At 44.3% G+C, this 21,132-nt stretch overlaps 1 long non-coding RNA gene across 9 annotated transcripts in view; it reads left to right on the forward strand.

Moving 5' to 3' along the window:
* Positions 1 to 14,435, forward strand: part of LOC117871068 — a 49,513-nt gene extending 35,078 nt beyond the window's left edge. The window contains exons 1-5 of one of the 9 annotated variants that reach the window (XR_004644143.1): positions 3,932 to 4,179; positions 4,557 to 4,700; positions 5,362 to 7,307; positions 11,472 to 11,664; positions 13,111 to 14,435. This is a non-coding gene — a long non-coding RNA (uncharacterized LOC117871068). Of the gene's footprint in view, positions 1 to 3,931; positions 4,180 to 4,556; positions 4,701 to 4,828; positions 7,308 to 11,471; positions 11,665 to 13,110 lie in introns of those variants that run through there. The other 8 variants (XR_004644142.1, XR_004644145.1, XR_004644146.1 and 5 more) reach the window with 8 other exon arrangements.
* The last annotated feature ends 6,697 nt before the right edge of the window (positions 14,436 to 21,132 follow it).

Consider the following 21,132-nt stretch of genomic DNA (forward strand, 5'->3'; position numbering starts at 1 on the left):
GGGTGGCTATATTACAACAGAAAAACTTCAAAAACAGACTCCAAAGAGAGACTGGTGAGCTAGAATTGATATGCAAACTAGACACAATCAACTCCGGTTTGAATAAGGACTGGGAATGGCTGAGCCATTACAAACATTGACTCTATCTCCCCTTGTAAGTACTCTCACACTTATTATCAAACTGTCTGTACTCGGCTAGCTTGATTATCACTTCAAAAGTTTTTTTTCTCTTAATTAATTGGCCTCTCAGGGCTGGTCTACACTTAGTCCGGACTTCGGACTAAGGTACGCAAATTCAGCTACGTTAATAACGTAGCTGAATTCGAAGTACCTTACTCCGGACTTACCGCGGTCCAGACGCGGCCGGAAGTCTCCCCCCGTCGACGCCGCGTACTCCTCTCGGCGAGCTGGAGTACCGGCGTCGATTGTGAGCACTTCCGGGATCGATCCGGGATCGATTTATCGCGTCTTAACCAGACGCGATAAATCGATCCCAGAACATCGATGGCGTGCCTCCGGACCAGCCGGTAAGTGAAGACTAGGCCTCAGAGTTGGTAAGACAACTCCCACCTGTTTATGCTCTCTGTATGTGTGTATATATATCTCCTCAATATATGTTCCATTCTATATGCATCCGAAGAAGTGGGCTGTAGTCCACGAAAGCTTATGCTCTAATAAATTTGTTAGTCTCTAAGGTGCCACAAGTACTCCTGTTCTTCTGTTTTACTTGTAAGTCTTCCTGTATACATGTATGCTGGCAAGTGGGTAATGAAGTCTTACAGTGACATGTGATCATGTCACCTGAACTGGAATCCATCTTTAACCTGGTGCTTTTCCATTGAGAAGGAGAGAGGATTCCCGCCTTATGCAAAAGATATATAAGTGGGTGGAACAGAACAAAAGGGGGAGCCATCCTGAGAAATCCCCTAGCTACCACCTGAACTGGAACAAGGGATGTACCGGGGATCAATTCAAAGGTGAAGCCAATGGAGCCTATTTGCCAGTGATGTGGCAATGCGGTTTGGAGACAGAGCATCACTCTGAAACCAGGTGGAGATTGAGACCATGTGAGAACATGAATGAGCCTTCCAGCACAAGCTGGCTATGGACATACTCAGCCTGATATATGAGCAAAGCAAAGAACTTCATTAATCAAGAAGTTTTGAATTTGTCTAATACTCATGATATAGTTAATTTGCTTAAGAAAGTACAGCCTAAAGTGAATGAAATAATCAACCAAGCCAATGAGGATCATCAATGAGGGACAATAGCCAGGGCCATCATGTGCTATGTATGGAAGGTATGCACCAGACAAAATCAAAGCCACTCTCACTGATTCAGAGCAAGGTAAAGTGCCTTCTTTTATCACTACAGAGAAACTGAAAACTTGGTATGGTAAAGAGAATATTGATTGGTGTAAAACCAAAAAAAACCTCACAAGGGTCCAATACCGTGGGGTAAATTGTGAAAAGGGTATGGAACTCCTTATCCCACTCACGCTATCCATCCCAGTAATTACAGAACACCAGGTCATTCAAACCATTGTTAAAGCACTACCAGTAGGAGTACTGGAAGACACTGCAACTCGTAAGGTTTGAAAAAAGTTTGTTTTTCCTCTTCAAATACTGAGGCAAGATAATTACAAGGTCTGGAAAACCCCAGACTTGTCCTGTTGCTCGCACCTGAGGGACACCTACATGTGCAGGTGTAATGTTTTACAGATAGAGTTGCTGGGCTGGCATGCAGGTTCACTTTGGGGGAGCAGTCTCCAAACCACACAGTCTGGTTGAGATGCTGGGGGAACTGGTGAAGTAAAAACTGTTTATGCTGGGAATGATAAATATTGTGTGGTGGCTAGAAGTAACCGTATGGATCCAAAGACTCTTATTTTGATTGTATTCACACTAAAATTCACTGTAGTGATAAATGGAAAGACTTTATATCACATGTCCATTTTTTATAATGTAACTGAATTACAGGCTGAATTGAGATTATAGGAGGAGGCTGCAAAAGCCGTACCGAAGTTGGGGCCTAGTATTTTCCCCTTGAGCCTGGATGTTAAAAGCTTAATAGGCAGGAAAAGGGAATTCAGGAGTTAACTAGCCCTCCTGATAGGAATAAGCATAGAACATGGGATTACATCCACAGTAAAAATTGTCATTCAAAGTTTTGTTAGTTGTCAATACAATTGTGGTAATTGTAATTTTGATTTTGTATTGTCAAGTTTATTAGTCATACAAAATGCTGCAAAAAAAAAAGTATGTTAAAATGCTTAATGTAGTAAATCTGATGTAGGGTTTTAAGGTAGGGAAAGTAGGATAATTCTAATTCTTTAATTTCATATTTATCTTAAGGAAATATGTGTTATAAAGAAAGGCCTTGACTAGAAGGTAGACGGAAAGCCTTGAAAATAATAAGTTATAAAGCCAGAAGGACTGTAGTAGGGAGGATGTCTGGCTCAAAGAATAAATAATGAGATAAGGGAAAGTTTCTAAAAAGAAGGCCTCTGACCGATAGGGGTGACTGCAGATGTCTTAATGTGTCTTAAAATGAGCCAACATGGCCCTTACCATCCCACATACCACTTATCTCCTGTGTGAATTCAGGTGCTTTGGAAAAACTTGGTCAGTGAGAAGGAGGGAAGGAAAGGCCTGGGGAAGAAAGGAGGTTGTAAATCTTATCTGGATGAAGACTGGAAATAAGGGTGAACTGTCTGAGACGCTCTGTATCTCCAGGGAACACCCTGCTCCCCCATGTTCATCCCTATAATATGATTGTGTGGTATCAAATGCTATGTTTGTCATGTCATGTCAGGTGTCTTCGGAAGGCTCATGATGCACTGAGCATTGTTGTTATAGTAATGTTATAGGTTGTAGTTTCATGTGTATAGTTATGAGGCTGAAAATGTGTCCTCATGGCTTAAAACAAGCCCAGGCAAAACTCTCTAGGAGCAGAGGTGCAGTTCACACCTCATCAGGACATGTATGGGACAAATCCAGCCCAGCCTCAGAGGAACAAAGGACACTGGCCTAGGCAGCAACAAAGGATCTGTTGGACTCTTGAGTGAATCACCCCCCTTCCCTTGGTCAGTTTGGGACTATGACGAGGTAATGCTCGCCTGACTCTGAAGGTGGGGGGCAAAGCCAAGAGGGAAGAAAGAAAATGATAAAAGGGAGAGACGTTTGCCATGCTCTCTCTCTCTCTCTTCCATCTCTATCTACAGACACCACCCCAAGCGACTGAAGCGCTGATCAATGGGGAGAGCCTGGCTGAAGGGTAACCAGCCAGCCTGTGGTGAGAAGCATCTAAGTTTGTAAGGGCACTGAAAGTGTTAAGATCACCTTAGAATGCGTTTTGATTTCATTTCATTTGACCAAATCTGACTTCTTGTGATTTGATTTATAATCACTTAAAAAATCTATCATTTGTAGTTAATAAATTTGTTTGTTTATTCTACCTGAAGCAGTGCATTTGGTTTGAAGTGTGTCAGACTCCCCTTGGGATAACAAGCCTCGTACATATCAATTTCTTTGTTAAATTGACAAACTCATATAAGTTTGCAGCATCCAGCGGGCATAACGGGACACTGCAAGACGGAGGTCTGTTGTAGGAGCAGCAGTGATCTGTATGCTCTGTATAACTATGCTATGTATAACCTGTATACTCAAAAGGTCTGTTATATTCCCCCCCTTTTTGTCTCCTCTCCCTCTGAATACTTGTGAAGTGGCTTTCCCTCCCTCATTCCTCCTGGAATGCTTGTGGGACGAATGGGCTGGTTGAACAGCTGGAAGATCAAAAGAGCTTCCAGGTAGACAAGGTATCTGGGACTGTAATTAGGCAGCACTCACACACCCACTGCATGGACGCAGCATGGACACTGCCTGAGGTGGAGTGTGACCAACCAGACGTGGCCAAGTCATCTCTAGTCGCAGGCCCTGAAGAGCAGGTCCTTAAAAGGGGAAGGGGCCATGTGCTCCAAAGGGCACTCACAAGCTTGTACCTCCCATGAAGGCCCTTCGCCCGGACCGCTTGGCCAGTGGTTCACTGCGTTGCATTTCATCATGTCTTGGGAAGACTTGCCTTCATCACGCCGTCCATCACTGCACTATGGAACACTTACCTTCAAGGATCCTAACATTGCCAGTGCTGTGCCTGTCCTGGGAGCGTGAGTATGCGAGTGTGAGTGTGCGCCCCCCTTCCTTTGAGCTTAGCTATCAGTATAATAAACGTGTTGCTTTCTGCCAAACTCTAGTGGGTCATTAGTCCTCCCTAAGCTTACTAGCTGACCCAATTTCTGGTAACAGTGTCTGGGACCGGAGATATTGGCTAGTGTCATTCGGTTGCACAATCCAAGGAGCGGCTGGCCAAAAGTACTCACTCACGTAGCTGGGAGAAGCTTACATGCTAGAGGCTGTGCGTGAACAGCCTGGGTGTGGGGGTTCTCACAGCAGAGCAGGGTAAGGCTGGCTCCCAGAGTCGAGGATTGGAGTGACCTAGCAGATCGCTGGCCCAGATAACACCAGGGGAACGTCACACTGTCTCAAATTTGTTTTTAGCTGAAGTCAGTACTTGGAAATGACATCACTTGCTTCTTGATGGTTATAAAAAAGTAAACTCTGTTAGAGTTCATTGTTCATATCTGCCTGACCACGTTGGAGCCCATCAACATGGGTCTAAGCACCCCGGGGATTAGCCTGTTTGTAAGTATCTTGATCAAATGCTTATAAATGTTTTGTTACTTTTCAGATGTAGTAAATTGCTTATTTCTGAGGCTTTTTAGGCATGTTTAGAGCAACTATATTAGTACACTGGGATTTAATAAAGGAATTTATGGTTAAATTAGTGTTTGGTTTCCCATATTAATAATTTCAAATATTATTAATAATTCCAACACATGGCAAAAGGGCAGGAGCTGGACTCCCAGGGAGGGAGTCTGAGAGGCATTTAAGTGAGAGGGATGTAAAGGCAGACCCAAGGAAGTCAGAAGTGGGCTTTTGTTTATATTTTTATGCTGGGATTTTGTTAGCGGATTCCAGGGGAGGATCTTGAGAGAGTTTAAAGAGGCTGTGAGGGGAAGGACTGAGAGACTGAGTAGGAAGAAACCCAGGGAAGCAGTAGCAAAGAGTTGGACTGAGCATTACTTCGCTGCTGGTTATAGGGTCACTGGGCTGAAACCTGGTTGTAGTGAGAGGGCCCGGGTTTCCCTACCAGCAGTTGTATGGTGGTGTGAGGCTGGAGAAGGGCACAAGGATGACAGCCCTCAGAAAAGGGAGTCAGGACCATGGGGCCCAGAGTCCTGGCCAAAGATCTGATAGAAGGTATTAGACATTGTTTCACTGGAATTCTTGTTACGCTGAAAAGAGCGGATTAAATTGTGACCTGGCCAGAGGGCCAACTCATAGGAAGGTGGACCACTGGAAGACCAGAGCAGCCATCCGAATGGGGTGCTGCTGGAAAGGGAGAGAGTTGCTACACCACCTCTGGCCATCAGAAGGCACTGCAGCAGTAAGTCCACTCCTTTACAGTGAGAATAAGGACATTGAAAAGAAACTAAATGATTTATTTGTATTGGGTTTTCACTGCAAAGGATGTTGTGGAGATTAATAATCTTTTCGGGTAATACAGTTTAGGCACTGTCAGACTAAGGTGTCAAAAATTAGGTGCAAGAATAAAGTAATAAAGATCAATAAGTCACCAGGACCTGATGGTATTAATTTGAGAATTCTGAGGAATTAATTGGCTGAGCAGCTAACAAAAATATGAAATCTCATTAAAATCAGCTACTATTCCAAAAGGTTGGAAGCTAGCAAACGTTGTATATGCCATATGATTTTCAAAATTCACTAGGAATGATCCTGGCACTTATAGATCCATGATCCATACTTCAGTAAAAGAGAAATTGGTTGAAGAAATGATTAGATTTTAAAAAAGGACATACCAGCATGGCTCTGTAAAAGAAAATCTCTCTAGCCTACTAGAATTGTTTTGACAATGTCAACAAAATAGTGGATGAAGGAGAAGACAAAGAGTTGGCATAATTTATTTGGACTTTCAATAAGCTTTTGAAAAAGTTCCTAACAAGATGCTATTAGGCAAACTAAGAAGTCATGGGTTTGGATGTAAAGTTTTGCCATAGATTAGTAACTGGCTAAGAAAAAGAAAAGAGTATAAATAAATGGTCCATTTTCAATATTGTGAGTGGCTAACATTAGGGTTCCTAAAAATCTGCTCTGGGGCTGGTTTTAATGCGTTAATAAATGATCTGTAAATGAAAGTAAGGCGGCTAAGTTTATAGGTGACAAAGATTATTAATGTTTTTCAAGATTAGGGAAGATTGTGAGGAACTCCAAAGGGGCCTAATAAATCAGGTGAATGGGCAGCATGATGGCAGCTGTAATTCAGTATTGACAAATGGAAGGTAAAGTTAGTTGCCAGGAATGACTTTGAACTACTTAGATATATTTCTGAGTTTTAAATTAACTGTAATCACTCATGAAAAAGATATGAGTGTCACTGTGGATAGCTCATTGAAAACCTCCTCCCAATGTGCAGTGATTAAACCCATCCCCCACCAATGTTAAGTTTTCTCTTAGTTGTGCTGAAAGGCAGCAAAAGTGAAAGTTCACTAAATTGTATTTTCTGGCCAAAATCGTATTAAGCAACCATCAGTTTTAATTGCCAAAATAATTTGGAGCCACTTTATATTAAGCAATATTAATAAGTTTCCTTGTATAAGATTTAAAATGTTTTTATAAAGTAATAAAGACCTATTTGAAATACTTTTTCAGAAGGGTTGAGGTAGGTTTTTAAAGTACGAACATAGCTAAAAACAGATCAAGCCATTTTTAGTTTCAGTTCTGTTTTCTTTAGGTGAGCTGTAAGATGAGCTGTTTCCCTAATTGCAATACATTGACTCTACCATTTGGAGGAGCCTGTGCCACAGAATGATAAACTGAAGTTATCAGGCAAAGAAGAGTCTTCACTTGTGAAACAGTCGGAACACAACCCAGAGGTCCTTGGTCAGTTCAGGTAAATGCTAGATCCTGATTAGATTTATTATGTTTTTAGCATATTAAAGTTTAACATGAGTTAGTGTGACTTTTTGGGCTTTGTGCTGGTTAGTTGAACACCAACTATTCTTCAAATGAAGTGCCACTCACATTTTGTCAGTAGAATGCATAGTTGCTGAATACTTGAGGAGGAAATTGTAGCATTAGAAAATTAGTTCAGCGACACTTCAAGCCATCACGCTTTTTGAAAGAGATGGAGTTTATCATCTTTTTGTAATGAGACAATTCTGCTTTTTGGTAAGTCTATTCAGTGTTTTCCTATCTGCTTTTTTCATTTCTCTTTACTGCAGCAGCTCCTATGCATCTGTCTTTCTGAGTCATTAGGACTCAATTCTGTTGTTAAAAAAACAAACATAAAGTTTCCATAACTTGGAAAGTTGCAGAAGCCCTGAGAAAAAATCTGCTTCTGCAGCTTTCTGTGACATGGAAGCCAGACAGGTTTTATGCTTAAAAGGATCCTTACATTTTTAGATAATAGTGTTGGGTCATAGTTTCTATACATCAAATGGAACTATATTTCCATAATAGTAATCTTGATTTGATGTTTTCCATAATGGCGGCTAATGGCAATATTTGCAGTGTAAAAGCAATTAACCTGTGTGGGTACTATACTTAGTTTAAATCTGCACAAATAAATGTTATTTTACTCTTCTGTTACTAAGTCTTATTATTTAAACAGGTACTTTAACCATTTTACTTTCCTTTGCTTCCATTCACACTTTAACTCCCCCTCCCAGCCCCTTGCAGGAATTTTCTGTCTGGCCAACCCAGGTTGGGTGCTCTGAGCATCAGTCAAATAGAGGCTCACTTAAGAGTAAAGAGAATGAACTCCTTTCAGAAGGGTTGAGGTAGTGTTGCTAGTGTTGCCTGCTAACCTGTTCAGTGGGACATCCAGATTTGGAACCCTGTGTGGCAGCAATCTGCTTTGTCACTAGAGCATGGGGTCAGTTATATATTTGTGGACACACACATGCATGTTTCTGTATCTTAAACCTGAAAAACCTTGAAAGTAGTAGAAGTTTCTCTGAGAATTTTACTATTGAATATGAAGTATTTGTAATTTTAACACTAACATCCCTTGCATTTCTTTCCAGTCTTTGTAAATGTGGGCTCCAATTCATCAAACGTTTATGCACATGCTTAGCTTTACTTGTATATGTAGTACCATTGACTTCAATGATATTACTCATGTGAATACTGTTAAGCAGGTGTGCAAGTGTTTGCACAATCAGAACCTTAGAGAGACCAGTACTCACTTCCGCTTGTTGGTTAAAATACCCGTAACTCTTTATTTTAAGAGGAAAATGTCAACTTAGTTTCACAAATACCCTGTTTCTTACATGTAAAAAGCTTATAATTTAAAGATGGGAGTCTCAATCTGAAAGCCTCTCTCAGTTAGAGAAAACTGCCATGAATACAGCCAAGTCGCTTTGAAAATGAGTTTCTCTCCCAAGTCAGGTTTATCAGATTTAAAATAGTTTTTAATAAATGGCCACAGAATAGAACTCCAGTCGGGGGAGGGGGCAGTGAAATACCTTAGTTTTACATGTAGATTTTCTGATGCGATTTTAATAACAGCCTCCTACCAAAATCAGTATAAAATGCTTGTTTGTAAATGCAGTAGCACCAGATATCACATAATTGACTTTAGATTATTTTAAAGGCCTGCAGTAGAATACTCCTAAACCTAGCAAAATTACTTGTTGCTGAAAATGAGTGCCAGCTATTGGTATAGCTGAACTGGCATTAATCACAATTTTATGTCAAACTGTAGCCAAGGACAAACTATATATTCAATACTGCTTCAGAAATTGTGGTCAAAGCCTGCTTGGAGCAGGTATTTTGAGATAATTGTCCTTGCTCAGAATTCTCCAGCTGAACCATCATTGCTCCTAACACAGTCTCAAGTATGTAGGGCAAAACCGGGGCCCCTCATTACCAAAACTGCACCTCTGAAAAGATGAGAAGGTGAGTTTCTGTCATTACATTGTCTCAGGAAGAAGATGAAAGTGACTTCAGTGAGCTGAAAAGCAAAGAAAATGTACTTGACCTTTATCATGTCTATATAATACATCAAGAAGGTCTCAGAAAGACAAGGCTGGTTTGCTGCAGTTCACAGAATGTGGAAGTTTCTTTATTGAAGGAATCAGTATCCTCAGAGGAAGATTTATTTCTCAAAGACTCTGCTGTGACAGGATACAGTTGGTTTATTTAATGCAGAAATTGAGGTTTCTTCTTTGGCAGTGAGTCTCTCCATCTTCTACAGCAGGCATGGGCGGTGGGTGTCGTAGACAGGGGTAGGCTGTGCCTTCCCAAACAACCTAGCATGGCCCTGCCATACTCCGCCCCCAGGCCAGGCCCCCCCTGCATTCCAGCGCTCTGCCTTTGCTGGCTTAGGCTGGCTGATCTGCCTCCTGCAGGGACGCAGGGCAGCTGGTGCTAGTGCCACACCGCTGGGAGCACTGGGGCTGGCTGCACGGCTTGGCTGGAGCACCAGGGGTGGGAGTGCTGCTGCCTGGCACATCCCCCTCTAGCCTTTAGCTACCCCATCCCTGCACCCTGAGCTACTTCCCCGCCTGCACACAGCCCCTCGCTATCCCCTCCCTGCATCCTGAGCTACCCCCGTGCCTGAACACAGCCCCTAGCTACCAGCCTCCCTGCATCCTGAGCTACCCCCGTGCCTGCACACAGCCCCTAGCTGCCCCCTGCCTGCACCCTGAGCACTTTTCAAATTGTTTGAGCTGAACCCCCATCACACACAACCCAGACAGGCTGGGTGGCCTGCTGAGGTGAGTCGGGGTGGAGGTGGCACTGCCTTCCTGGACCCTGCTGTGTGGAGCTGGCTCAAGTCCCACTGTCCCCTGTCCCCCCACCCCCAATAGAAGTCAAACTATAACTATGCCTGAGGGCCTGGCCCGGAGCCCTGAGTCTGTCCCCCCCGTTTCCTGCTGGGCCCTGGAATTTTTATAGCATGTTGAGGGGGGCTTCAGAAAGAAAAAGATTGAGAACCCCTGCTTTAGAAATCATACCCTCACAGAGTGCATTACCCCACCATGTAAACAAGCCCTTAGTTTAATTCTGCCCCTTTTCCTACAGAGGAGGATGGGACAGCCTGGCTCCCATCTAGTTGTTTAAGTACTTCCACTGCTTAAAAATAAAAAATGAAGGTGATCTGTCAGTAACTTTCTAAGGAACATCCATTCAAAAGTGTGAAACATCAGCCAGAATACCAGGTACACCCAGCTACACTGGACAAGTGCATTTGCTGAATTTACTTGATATGTTGTGAAACTGTTAACGCTGTGAGGCCTGGTCTACATTACAAAGTTAGGCCAACATAAGTCTCCTTGTGCCAACCTATCTGTGCATATGTGTCTACATTCCAATTTGTCTCTGGCTGATATAAGCACCCTGTAATGGTGACACAGTAAAACCACCTTCCCCAAACAGTGTGGAGCTGTGGTAACTTACTGAGCTTGATGTGGGGGGAGTGAAGACACTGCACAACCTGTGTTGACTCTAACAGTCCTCTAGCAGCTGTCCCACAATGCCCTATTCCCTGGACACTGACCTCTGTGTCACAATTGTAAACACTACTGCCCAGGGGTCATGGAGACTGGCAGCAATCCCCCCTCTTAAAGCCCACTGCATATTTTTTAAATACCTTTTCCTGATCGCCCATCTTGGCGTGCATACCTAGCAGCTCTCCCTCATGTGCAACTGCCCAACCAACCATAACAGCTCTACATACTAGACACACTCCTGCCTGGAGTGGACAGGAGATATTGGATCTCCTGGGCCTGTGGGGAGAAGAGGCTGTGTAGGCACAGCTACTGGCAAGATGTAGAAGTGTCAACATCTATGAAAAGATTGTCTGGGGATGCAGGCAAAGGAGTACAATGGCTCAGCAGCAGTGTTGCATGAAAGCAAATGAACTGCTGCAGGCATACCACAAGGCCACGGAGGCCAACAATCAAACTGGTGCTGAGTCGCAGACCTGATGCTTTTATAGAATCATAGAACAGGAAGGGATCTTGAGAGGTCATCTAGTCTAGTCCTCTGCACTCATGGCAGGACTAAGTATTATCTGACCATCCCTGACAGGTGTTTGTCTAACCTGCTCTTAAAAATCTCCAATGATGGAGATTCCACAAACTCCTTAGGCAATTTATTCCAGTGCTCAACTACTCTGACAGTTAGGAAGCTTTTCCTAATGTCCAACCTAGACCTCCCTTGCTGCAATTTAAGCCCATTGCTTCGTGTCCTATCCCCAGAGGTTAAGAAAAACAACTTTTCTTCCTCCTCCTTGTAACAATCTTTTACGGACTTGAAAACTGTTATCATGTCCTCTCTGTCTTCTCTTCTCCAGATTAAACCAATTTTTTCAATCTTCCCTCATAGGTCATGACAAGCTGCAGGCTGTACTTGGCGGAGACCTCACCACTACCATGCATGCTACTGTGGATGTCTCCGAGGAGCCTAAGCCACGGGCCCCTGCCATGAACTGGAAGGAGGACAAGCAGAGAGAGGTGACATGCAGGCAGGGCCGGCTCCAGGCACCAGGCAAACAAGCACATGCTTGGGGCGGCACCTGGTAAGGGGCGGCCAATCTTGGGGTGGTGGGGGGCAGCGTGGCATTCCGCGGGGGGGGGGGCTCAGGGAGGGGTTCCGGCGGCGTGGCGCTCGGTGGGGGGGCGGCGCGGGGCGCGGTGCTCGGGGGCGGGGGGTTCCGGCGGCGTGGCGCTTGGCGGGGGGGGCTCGGCGGGGCAGCGCTTTTTTTTGCTGCTTGGGGCAGCAAAAAAGTTAGAGCTGGCCCTGCATGCAGGGGAGTCCACCTATACCAGGAGCCAGGACCTGCCTGAGACTCCTGCATGGTCTAGCCAGTCCTGCCAGCTGAGCATGGACTAGCCTGTTGAAGGGGAAGGGACCTCAGTTAAGTGTATGCCTGTATTTTCCCCTTACAGTGTTTAAATGTAAAAATGGCACCTAACCCATCCCCAAGTTAACAAGACACAGGTATCGACTTTTCGTTGTTTTACTCGTAATAGAAGAGATAGCAGTATAACAAACAGGGCCGGCTCTACTGTTTTTGCCGCCCCACGCAGCGCGCTGAATTGCTGCCGCGGATGGCTGGGGCTGTCCGTGTACCCTTAGGGTGGCATGTGCGTTTCCATGTCAGCAGCAGCTTCTGTCTTCAGCCGGAAGACAAAAGCCGCCGAATTGCCACCGCGGGCAGCTGAACACAGAAGCTGCCGCCGAATTGCCGCCGATATGGAAATGCGCGTGCCGCCCTAACGGCACACGGACTGCCCCCGCCGTCTGCGGTGGCAATTCGGCGCGCTGCTTGGGGTGGCAAAAACACACAGATTGCTGCCCCTTGCAGATTGCCGCCCCAAGCACCTGCTTGGAATGCTGGTGCCTGGAGCCGGCCCTGATAACAAACAGAGGTAGGGTTGGTATCTGCTGCTTATGTACATGGGGGTAGATGCCCCTTGTATCCTCCTGAGAGATCTCAATGAAACTTTCATGGAAATACTCTGCAATCCTCTCCTGAGGGTTTCTAGGAATTGGGCGTCTTATTTCTTCCCCTGCGGTAGGACGCTTTCCCATGCCATCCTGTGATGAGTTTGGCTGTCTCTTTTGCAGTAAATAAGCTAGCGGCATGCAGGCCCATGTGGCTTCAGGACACCAGTAGCAGCTGTCATCTCTGTGCCTTTTGTTACACTCAGGAGTAAGATAGCAGCTAAAATCACCACTGCCTGTGAAAAATAGTGCCAATATTCAGTGCCGTTGCACTGTACGTGTACCCATGGAATAGGGACCGGAATTTTATTGTTTCTTACAACTGAAATTCCCTGCCTCGCAGCGGGCCATACTCACCCTGATGGGCTGGAGAGTGGTGAGGTGCTCCAAAGCTGAAGTGTCAATAAGCTTGTCTTGTATTAAAAGTTTTATGGGAATAAGGGAAGGGAGTTTTGAAACTAACCTTTCTCTCTCTGTTGTGACTGTAAGCCCAATGATAGATCTGTTTTTTAATCAGGAGCTGTTGCTGTTATGGGGCCCCTCCACACCCACAGAACACTTGACCCTGATGAGGAGAAAGAAGAGGATTAGAGAGGACATACGGAATGAAGTCCTGCAAGCTGGTGCTGCATCAGACCGTGAACAAAGGGCCTGGAGGGCTGATGGTATGGAGAGGGGAAAAGTGGACAGAAGAAATGCCAGCAGGGAGAGGGGGAGATACACCAAGACTTAATAGGAGCAAATTTAAATGCTGCAGACCCTGGTTGACCAACAGGTCCAAATATCCCAGACTCACCTTTGCAGACCTTGGAGAACTCCATGGCAGCAGCTCCCTATACCCCCCCCCAACATACCACGTGGCATCCTGGGCTACATCCCTATCCTTACCACTCCACAGGGGGACACAGCAAGGAAAACCACAGCTTCACACATACACTGCCCCATGAGAACCACGGCAGGTGTATGTGTAGCCACAATGGACTACATTTGTACACTCAGATGGGCAAAAATGTCAAGCCTAGTGGTTGGAGCAGGAGTTGGTAGCCAGGAATAGGAGCCCAGGGTCAGAGATGGAGTCACAGGCCAGATGCCAGAGATGGAGTCATAAGTTAGGAATTTGAGCCAAGGGTCAGAACTGAGTTACCTGGAGTGAGGCAAGACAGGGGCAAGGCTGGGCACAAGGCAGGAGCAGGAGCTATCTCAGCCATGGGCGAATGCTTTGAGGAGCTGCCAAAATACTGCTGCTGCTGGTCTTAAGGCTTGATCCGGTGACTCTTCCCACCAATCAGGCAGTGTGGCCACTGGGCAGCCTACTGCATGCCAGCTGCATTTGTTACGTTGCTCGGAGACTGGTTCTGCTGCAGACCCTGATTCCTGACAACACCAGTGATATGAGTTAACCAAAGTTTGTAGTGTAGACATGGCCTTAGTCTTTTAAGTTGCTGTAATTCTGTAGCTGAACAACACCCTTCTTTTCTCAGTGCTAGTCTTCCATTCTGTTTGGCTGCAGACTGGACATGATGGCAATGTATCTGTTTAGTTTTTTTTAAAGCTGTCTTTGCAAAACAAAGGGCTATATACACTGTCATCCTCCCCCCTTCCCCTGTTCCCAACTCTGCAAGAAAGCTCAGATTCTGAAGAACAGCAAAAATCTATGAAAGACCTCAAATTTGCAATTTCCATGGCACGGATGTGTCTTGTCTGTAATGATGATGGTCATAAAAGCCGGGGCTCTGAAATAAAAGTGATAATTTCTATCTCAGTTGTTACCTTTTCTTGTTAGTGTTCTGCAACATGATTATGGTGAATGGTGTTGTTTCAAATAAAAATTATCGACTGCTACTGGCTGACTTGTAAAAGACAAAGGCTTGACTATTGGCTAGTGCATAATGCCTCTTTTGCTAACTAGCTTTTGTGATATTAACTTTATTTTGTGACATTCTGGTGGAAGCCTGAAGGGGGAAATGTTATAATTCTTTCACAATTCATTAGTTTGTAGGTGTCTCTGTTATGATGTTTACACAATGAATGACTCATAAGCTAAATGAATATGCCAGCCTAATAGTGCAGCCTATAGCGAAACCTGATGCCATTACATAAAAGCATGGCAGTTGTTCATACTTGTGCTATTACTTGATGAAGTACTTGCACGCTGGAAATGTGCGTGCCGTAGGTTACTTAAATGTTCTGTGTTTTTATAAGATTTTTCTGAAATATGTAGTGTTTTACAATAATGGATTGGCCTCTTTTTTTCCCACTCTTTATTGTACTATACCCCTTATTGTTTGATTTAAGTTCTACAGCTCTTTTGAGTGCATAATTTGGAACTGAGGCCTGGTCTACACTCAGGGCTGGCTCCAGGTTTTCTGCCACCCCAAGCAGGGGGGGGGGGGAAAACGCCAATTGGCGGCACTTCGGCGGCAGCTCAATCATGCCGCTCCATTCTTGGGTAGCAGTTCGGCGGCGGCTCCCTCGCTCCCTCTTCGACAGCAGCTCAAAGAGGAAGAGAGGGACTGAGGGACCCACCGCCAAATTCCCGCAGAAGACCTGGACGGGCCGCTCCAATAGCGGACGGACTGCTGCCCCTTTGTATTGGCCACCCCAAGCACCTGCTTCCTTAGCTGGTGCCTGGAGCCGGCCCTGTCTACACTGAAAATTTACATCTGTATAGCTGCGTCTCTCAGGGAAGTAAAAAATCCACAATCCTGAGAGACGTAGTTATGCCAACGTAACACCAGGTGTAGACAGTGTTAGGGCCTGGTCTACACTAGGAAATTAGTTTGGTATAATTATGTTGCTCAGGGGTATGAAAAATCCACACCCTTGAACTATGTAGCTTAAACCGATTTAACCCCTGGTGTAGACAGCGCTAGATTAATGGGAGAATTCTCCCATTGACCTAACTACCACCTGTCCAGGAGATGAATTACCCCTGCCGGGTGAACCCCTTCCATTGGCGTAGGTAGTGTTGTTCCTGCAGCTGTGCCGCTTTAGCATTTTAAATGTAGACATAAAGAATGTACCAGCATTTCCGAGGGCTTGGCTACACTACCAAGTTTTGTTGACAAAACTTATGTCGACACCTAAAAGTTGACAAAACAAAAATCTCCCAGGGGTGTTCACACTTGCGCCCTCTGTCGACAGATCATGTCCACATTGAGGACACCATCATCGAGGGATGAGCAATGCACTGTGGGTATGTATCCCATAGTGCAGTGTTGGGGCAAGGAAGAGCTGATCTCTGCGCATCTTGGAATTATCTCCAAGTTCTCCCACAGCCCCCTCAGCTGCTGAGAGCAGCATCATGAGTAGCTCTGGGAGCTCTCCGTGCTGAGGAATGGCAAAGCAGCACAGCAGTCAGTCCCCCTCCCCCTGCAGCAGCAGTCTGCCTGCCGCTGTGTTCCTAGTGCAGCGCAGGACAGGAGCATTCCCATGATTTGCTCTTTGTTAGTTCCCCAAAGGGAACAGCACACAGATACTTCCCGGAGCTTTGAAAGGGGAGGGGCGCATGCCTGCGGGGCAGCAGAGATCAAAACACTGAGCAGAGCCATCAGGGCAGGCATTGTGGGATATTGGCAGAAGCCAGTTCTGTCGCTAAAACAATCAGCAGTGTCTGCACTGGCTCTTTGTCGACAATAAAGGGAGGGGAAAAGACAAAAGTCTCTCATGGGGTGGACCTTTTTTGTCCCCAAAACTGGGCATTTTTCACAACAAAAGTCCCATTGTAGTGTGTGTGCTCTTACTGTTTGGTTGCCAAAAGGCAGTTTTTGGCAACAAAACTTGGTAGTGTAGACAAGGCCTGAGGGTAAAGCTGCAGCAGTTTCCTGCCCCCACTCCTTTTAAAGGCTATTTCATGTGTATTGATAAAATTAAATATTAATTTTTATTTCTTGTAACCCATATCTTCATAATAATGCTGACTGATGTAAATATCTTTATTTGGCAAGTTGGCAGCAGGGATCTAAAGATACTTTTAATGTGGAAACACTTGATACCATATCTTACAGTTACCTTAGTTCTCATTAAGCTCTGCTTTTCTTGCTTGCTGATTTAATTTCTTCTAGTTTTATTAAATAAAAATCTTGATCTCAAAGTTGTAAAACAAGTTCACCTATTTAGAATACTTTATGTAAACAGTTTTGCTTTTGTATAATATACAGTACATACAACCATGTTGCAGCACTGCAAGAAATAGGCTCAGAACAGGTTACTGGTCCCAGAATTTACATTTCTAAAATATTTCTTACACAAGATATCATTATATCAGATATACCTGTTTAGACTGCAAACTTTTTGCAGCACAGATGGTGTATTCCTATATGTCTATACAGGGCCTAGTACTTTTTGGGCACTTACTGTAATATCAATAATTACCAGAAAGCAATGACATTTTTCAGTTTTTAAAAGTGAATTTACAAATATGAAATGCTGGGAACTCCTGTTCCAGGCTACTGTATGAATCTCAGACACCCCTGTGATGGCTGCAGTATTAGTCTAAAAGCCAGATTTTAAAAGGAGTCTTATTAATGAGTTAGGGCAACCCATCCACTAGAAAAAAATGTATTGCTACAACATGTTAGGCACAAAGCTGATGGTCGTTATCACCTGGTGGATGTAGATGCTGGAAGTGGTGCAATTTTTATATATCACATAATGTTTAAACGTTATACGGCAACCAACCTGAAAAAAAAATCATAAAATCACTAAAAAGGCTATAACTCAAAGATACATAATCTAATTTTCACCAAAATTGGCAGAAAGCTCCTCAACACAATTGATAATGCAACTATGTACTTAGAATAGGAGTGTTTGGGAAATACTTAGCCACAGGTGATATTTTATGCTTTCTCCTGTACCTTTTTTGCCTTCAGTTAAAGCAAAAGTCTGTAGTCACATGACAATCTGAGCTTGTTTGTACCATGTTCCAGTGTGGTTATGTGAATTATGCTAGACAGGGTTCTGTACATGTAGCAGAGGCCAGACTTCTAGAGGAGAAACCGCATAATATAACATGGCCTAATTGATAGTCAGGGAGCAGTATACCTACTGCCAGACCCTTCAGTGGTGTACAGCATGACATAGCCATTGAGCAATCTCTCAGCAAGGACTGTGTGAAGCATCAGCATCTTTACACAAAAGATAAGGCTCTGACCAAGCATTTCCTGACTGCACATTTTAAGGCAGCTGTAACGGCTACGACAAAATAAATGTGTAGAGTGCATCCTTGAGCACAGAGCTCCACAAAGAAGCTACCACAAAGCGCAGGGTTGCAGATGAAACTGCTGTTGAAGTTATTAAAAAATTTGTGACCGAAAGAATGGCAAATACTTTTAGCATTGAACCTGGATCAAGCCCAGACAACAGCCAGCCACTTGTGAACATTGCAACATCTACTGGGCCCTACCTGAAATTGCAGGAAGTTTGTGCATAAGAGAATGGCACACAAGAAATGAAGCAGTGTGTAACCAGTATGCTCCAAAAGGGTGAGGTAGGCCTCTTTGATCCCATAAAAAGGCATCATGTCAAATCATTTGCTAATCTCAATAAGCCAATCAAACAAAAGAAGAAGCAGACAGCACAAGCAATAACAGTTGATTGTTAGATATTGAGCAAGCGGACAATTATTGCCCAGTCCAGAGATGTTGATATCCAGGGTTTGTTGAAGTATGAGCTGCCACCTGTCCAGCTTTCCCTCTTCATCTTGGTTGGATCTCTAAGAAAGACCCAAAAGAGCAACACACTGTCGTGGCAGGAGAAAAATTAAAGAAGAAGAAGAAGTAGGTAAGTTCATGGAGGATAGGTCCATCAATGGCTATTAGCCAGGATGGGCAGGGATGGTGTCCCTAGTCTCTGTTTGCCAGAAGCTGGGAATGGGCAATGGGATGGATCACTTGATGATTACCTGTTCTGTTCATTCCCGCTGGGGCATATGCCATTGGCCACTGTCGGAAGACAGGATACTGGGCTAGCAGTTTGCTTCAGCACTACTAGTTCTGTTGCCTCAGTTTCCTGATAACAAAGATGAGACACTCTCAGAAAGATCAGGCTCGAGGTAGGAATCTCCCCAACATTCTCAGTAAAGAATTGTTTATCCCCCCCCCATGCCTTTCTCCCATGCCAGAGGTTCTGAGTCTCCCCATTCTTCACCTTTCCCTCTATGCCAGGGCTCTGTGGGCCCCCCATTTCTCCCTTTGCCAGGTGCCAGGGTCCACCATGTTACCCTCCTTCCATACCATTGTCCCCCAAAATCAATAAGGTCCTACCCATTAATGCCTAGAACACTCTTTGAAATGTTGGAATTGTGGCGTTCAAAAGCTGTGTTGCATCCACACAGAGAAATGCCATCAAGCTGAGTATAAGGCATGCAAACTTGGCCAATTAATTAAACTTATTTTCATTGTATTTATAGACTTTTATTTAATTGTGAAACCCACATAGTAGCTTTCTCTCCATGCTGTTGTCTTACTGGGTTTATTACAAAGAAGGGAAATCCCCTCTGGATATAGTAGGTTTTGAAGTGAGCCAGAACTCAGTGGCATGCTGTACTGGCACTTCTATGGTGGCCTCAGAGATTTTAACCTTTCATTTAAAAAAAAACTCTAGCTCTTTTTGATGAAAAGATAAGCTTCAAAGTGTGAATATATGTAGTGCTGTTTCCTTGAGTCTGCAGATACAGATAGAAAGAACAGCCCTAAGAGAGGTGGAAACTGACAACCCTCCTCCCCGCCCCCCGGTTAATTGTAATGGGTTACTAACTGAAGCTTAATAACAATGAAAATGTCAGCATGAACTATTAAACCGTGGATCACTTTTGCAGAAACCTCAAATCTCTCTGAGATTATGGCCTGAGTTCTCCTCACCCCTACCTTTGCTGTTCTAGGGATATTGAAAAGTGCTAAACGCCAGGTTTAAGCTTTTCTTTGGTGGCATAGGGCTCCTTAGCTATTGACGAGCAACTGGGATTTTAGGATTTCTTGCAAACCCTGTTATTTGTGTCTCTCTCCTGTGTGTGTGTGCATGTGAAGAACACTGAATATGTTGGTTTTCCCACTGTATTTTATTAGTTATTCCTCACCAGGATCCTCTCCATGCTGGTTGGGGCCCCTGAAGATTTTCTGTGTTTTTCCCTGCATTGCACAAGGCTCTTTTCATACCAGCTTCCCTTGAGAGAAGGGCTAGATGCAATTCTCTTTGGAGCCAATTAGGGCTGTTCCTATGAGTTGACAAGAGCAACTCATTCCCTTCTAGGGACAGAGGATGAAATTCACCATTGTGCAACGGGTCAACACAAGGCGTTATGCACTAATGAAGTCCCACTTAAGCCTTCTTGCTAGGCAACATTTAAATGGAGTTTAATGGTGCCTAGAAAGAAGGCTGATGTGGTGCATTGGCCTTGGAATGGCCATCTGCATGTGGCTGAAATGGGTGTGTTGCCTCCTCCACAGCTTTCTCAGCTCCTGTTAGTTTAGGGAGCAAGGCACAAGAAGCCATGTTATAAGAACATATGCCAGCTGATTACCAACTCCGTAAGTATGCAATAATGGCCATACTGGGTCAGACCAAAGGTCCATCTAGCCCAGTATCCTGTCTTCCGACAGTGGCCAATGCCAGATGCCCCAGAGAGAATGAACAGAACAGGTAATCATCAAGTGATCCATCCCCTGTCGCCCATTCCCAGCTTCTGGCAAATTATAAGCCCAGATCTATTCCAAAGTAGCTGGCCTAAATTGTCTAACAACTGTGTAATGAGTTTTAAGCAGTGTTGGAGTACTCCTGCCACATAGGAGACTGCTTCCACTTAGAGATTTTTATTAAAATATTGGGACTTAACCTAGGTTGGGAAAATTCCAATATTGATTTTTGACTCTCCATTGGATGTTCTGCTACAAATTATTTTCTAGCTGTTATTATTTAATCAGGTTTTATTGTATCATTATTTGATTAAAAATATCATTAGCAATGAGTTTCTTTAATTTAATTCTGTGTTACGTTGGATTGTCACAAATTACTTTTTTTAAAAAAGCAACAGAGTCCTGTGGCACCTTTAAGACTAACAGATGTATTGGAGCATAAGCTTTCGTGGGTGACGAAGTGGGTATTCACCCATGAAAGCTTATGCTCCAATACATCTGTTAGTCTTAAAGGTGCCACAGGATTCTCTTGGTTTTTACAGATCCAGACTAACACGGCTACCCCTCTGATACTTTTTTTTAATCTCTCATCTTTAAATACAGCTTCTCCTTAGGGTAGTGCCTTGCAAAGCAAAGCTACCACAAATATTCCAGCTGGTTACCACTTCCATAAGCATGCAAGATTATTGACCAAGCTTCTGAGTCCCCGCATTCAACTTGATGGGATTGCTTTCTTTCTGTCTGGATGTCTGAATGTAATGCAATACCTTGCCACCTGTTTAGCAGAACCAGGGCTTCAAGCACCTCTGCAGTTGTCTATAGATCAAAGACCTGGCTCCCATGCAGAACAAAGAGAAATAATAATGGTGGGGGAAAGGAGGCACATACAGCCCCTGGCATGGTGGGGA

Source organism: Trachemys scripta, chromosome 1 (assembly GCF_013100865.1).
Source record: "Trachemys scripta elegans isolate TJP31775 chromosome 1, CAS_Tse_1.0, whole genome shotgun sequence".
NCBI lineage: Eukaryota > Metazoa > Chordata > Testudines > Emydidae > Trachemys > Trachemys scripta.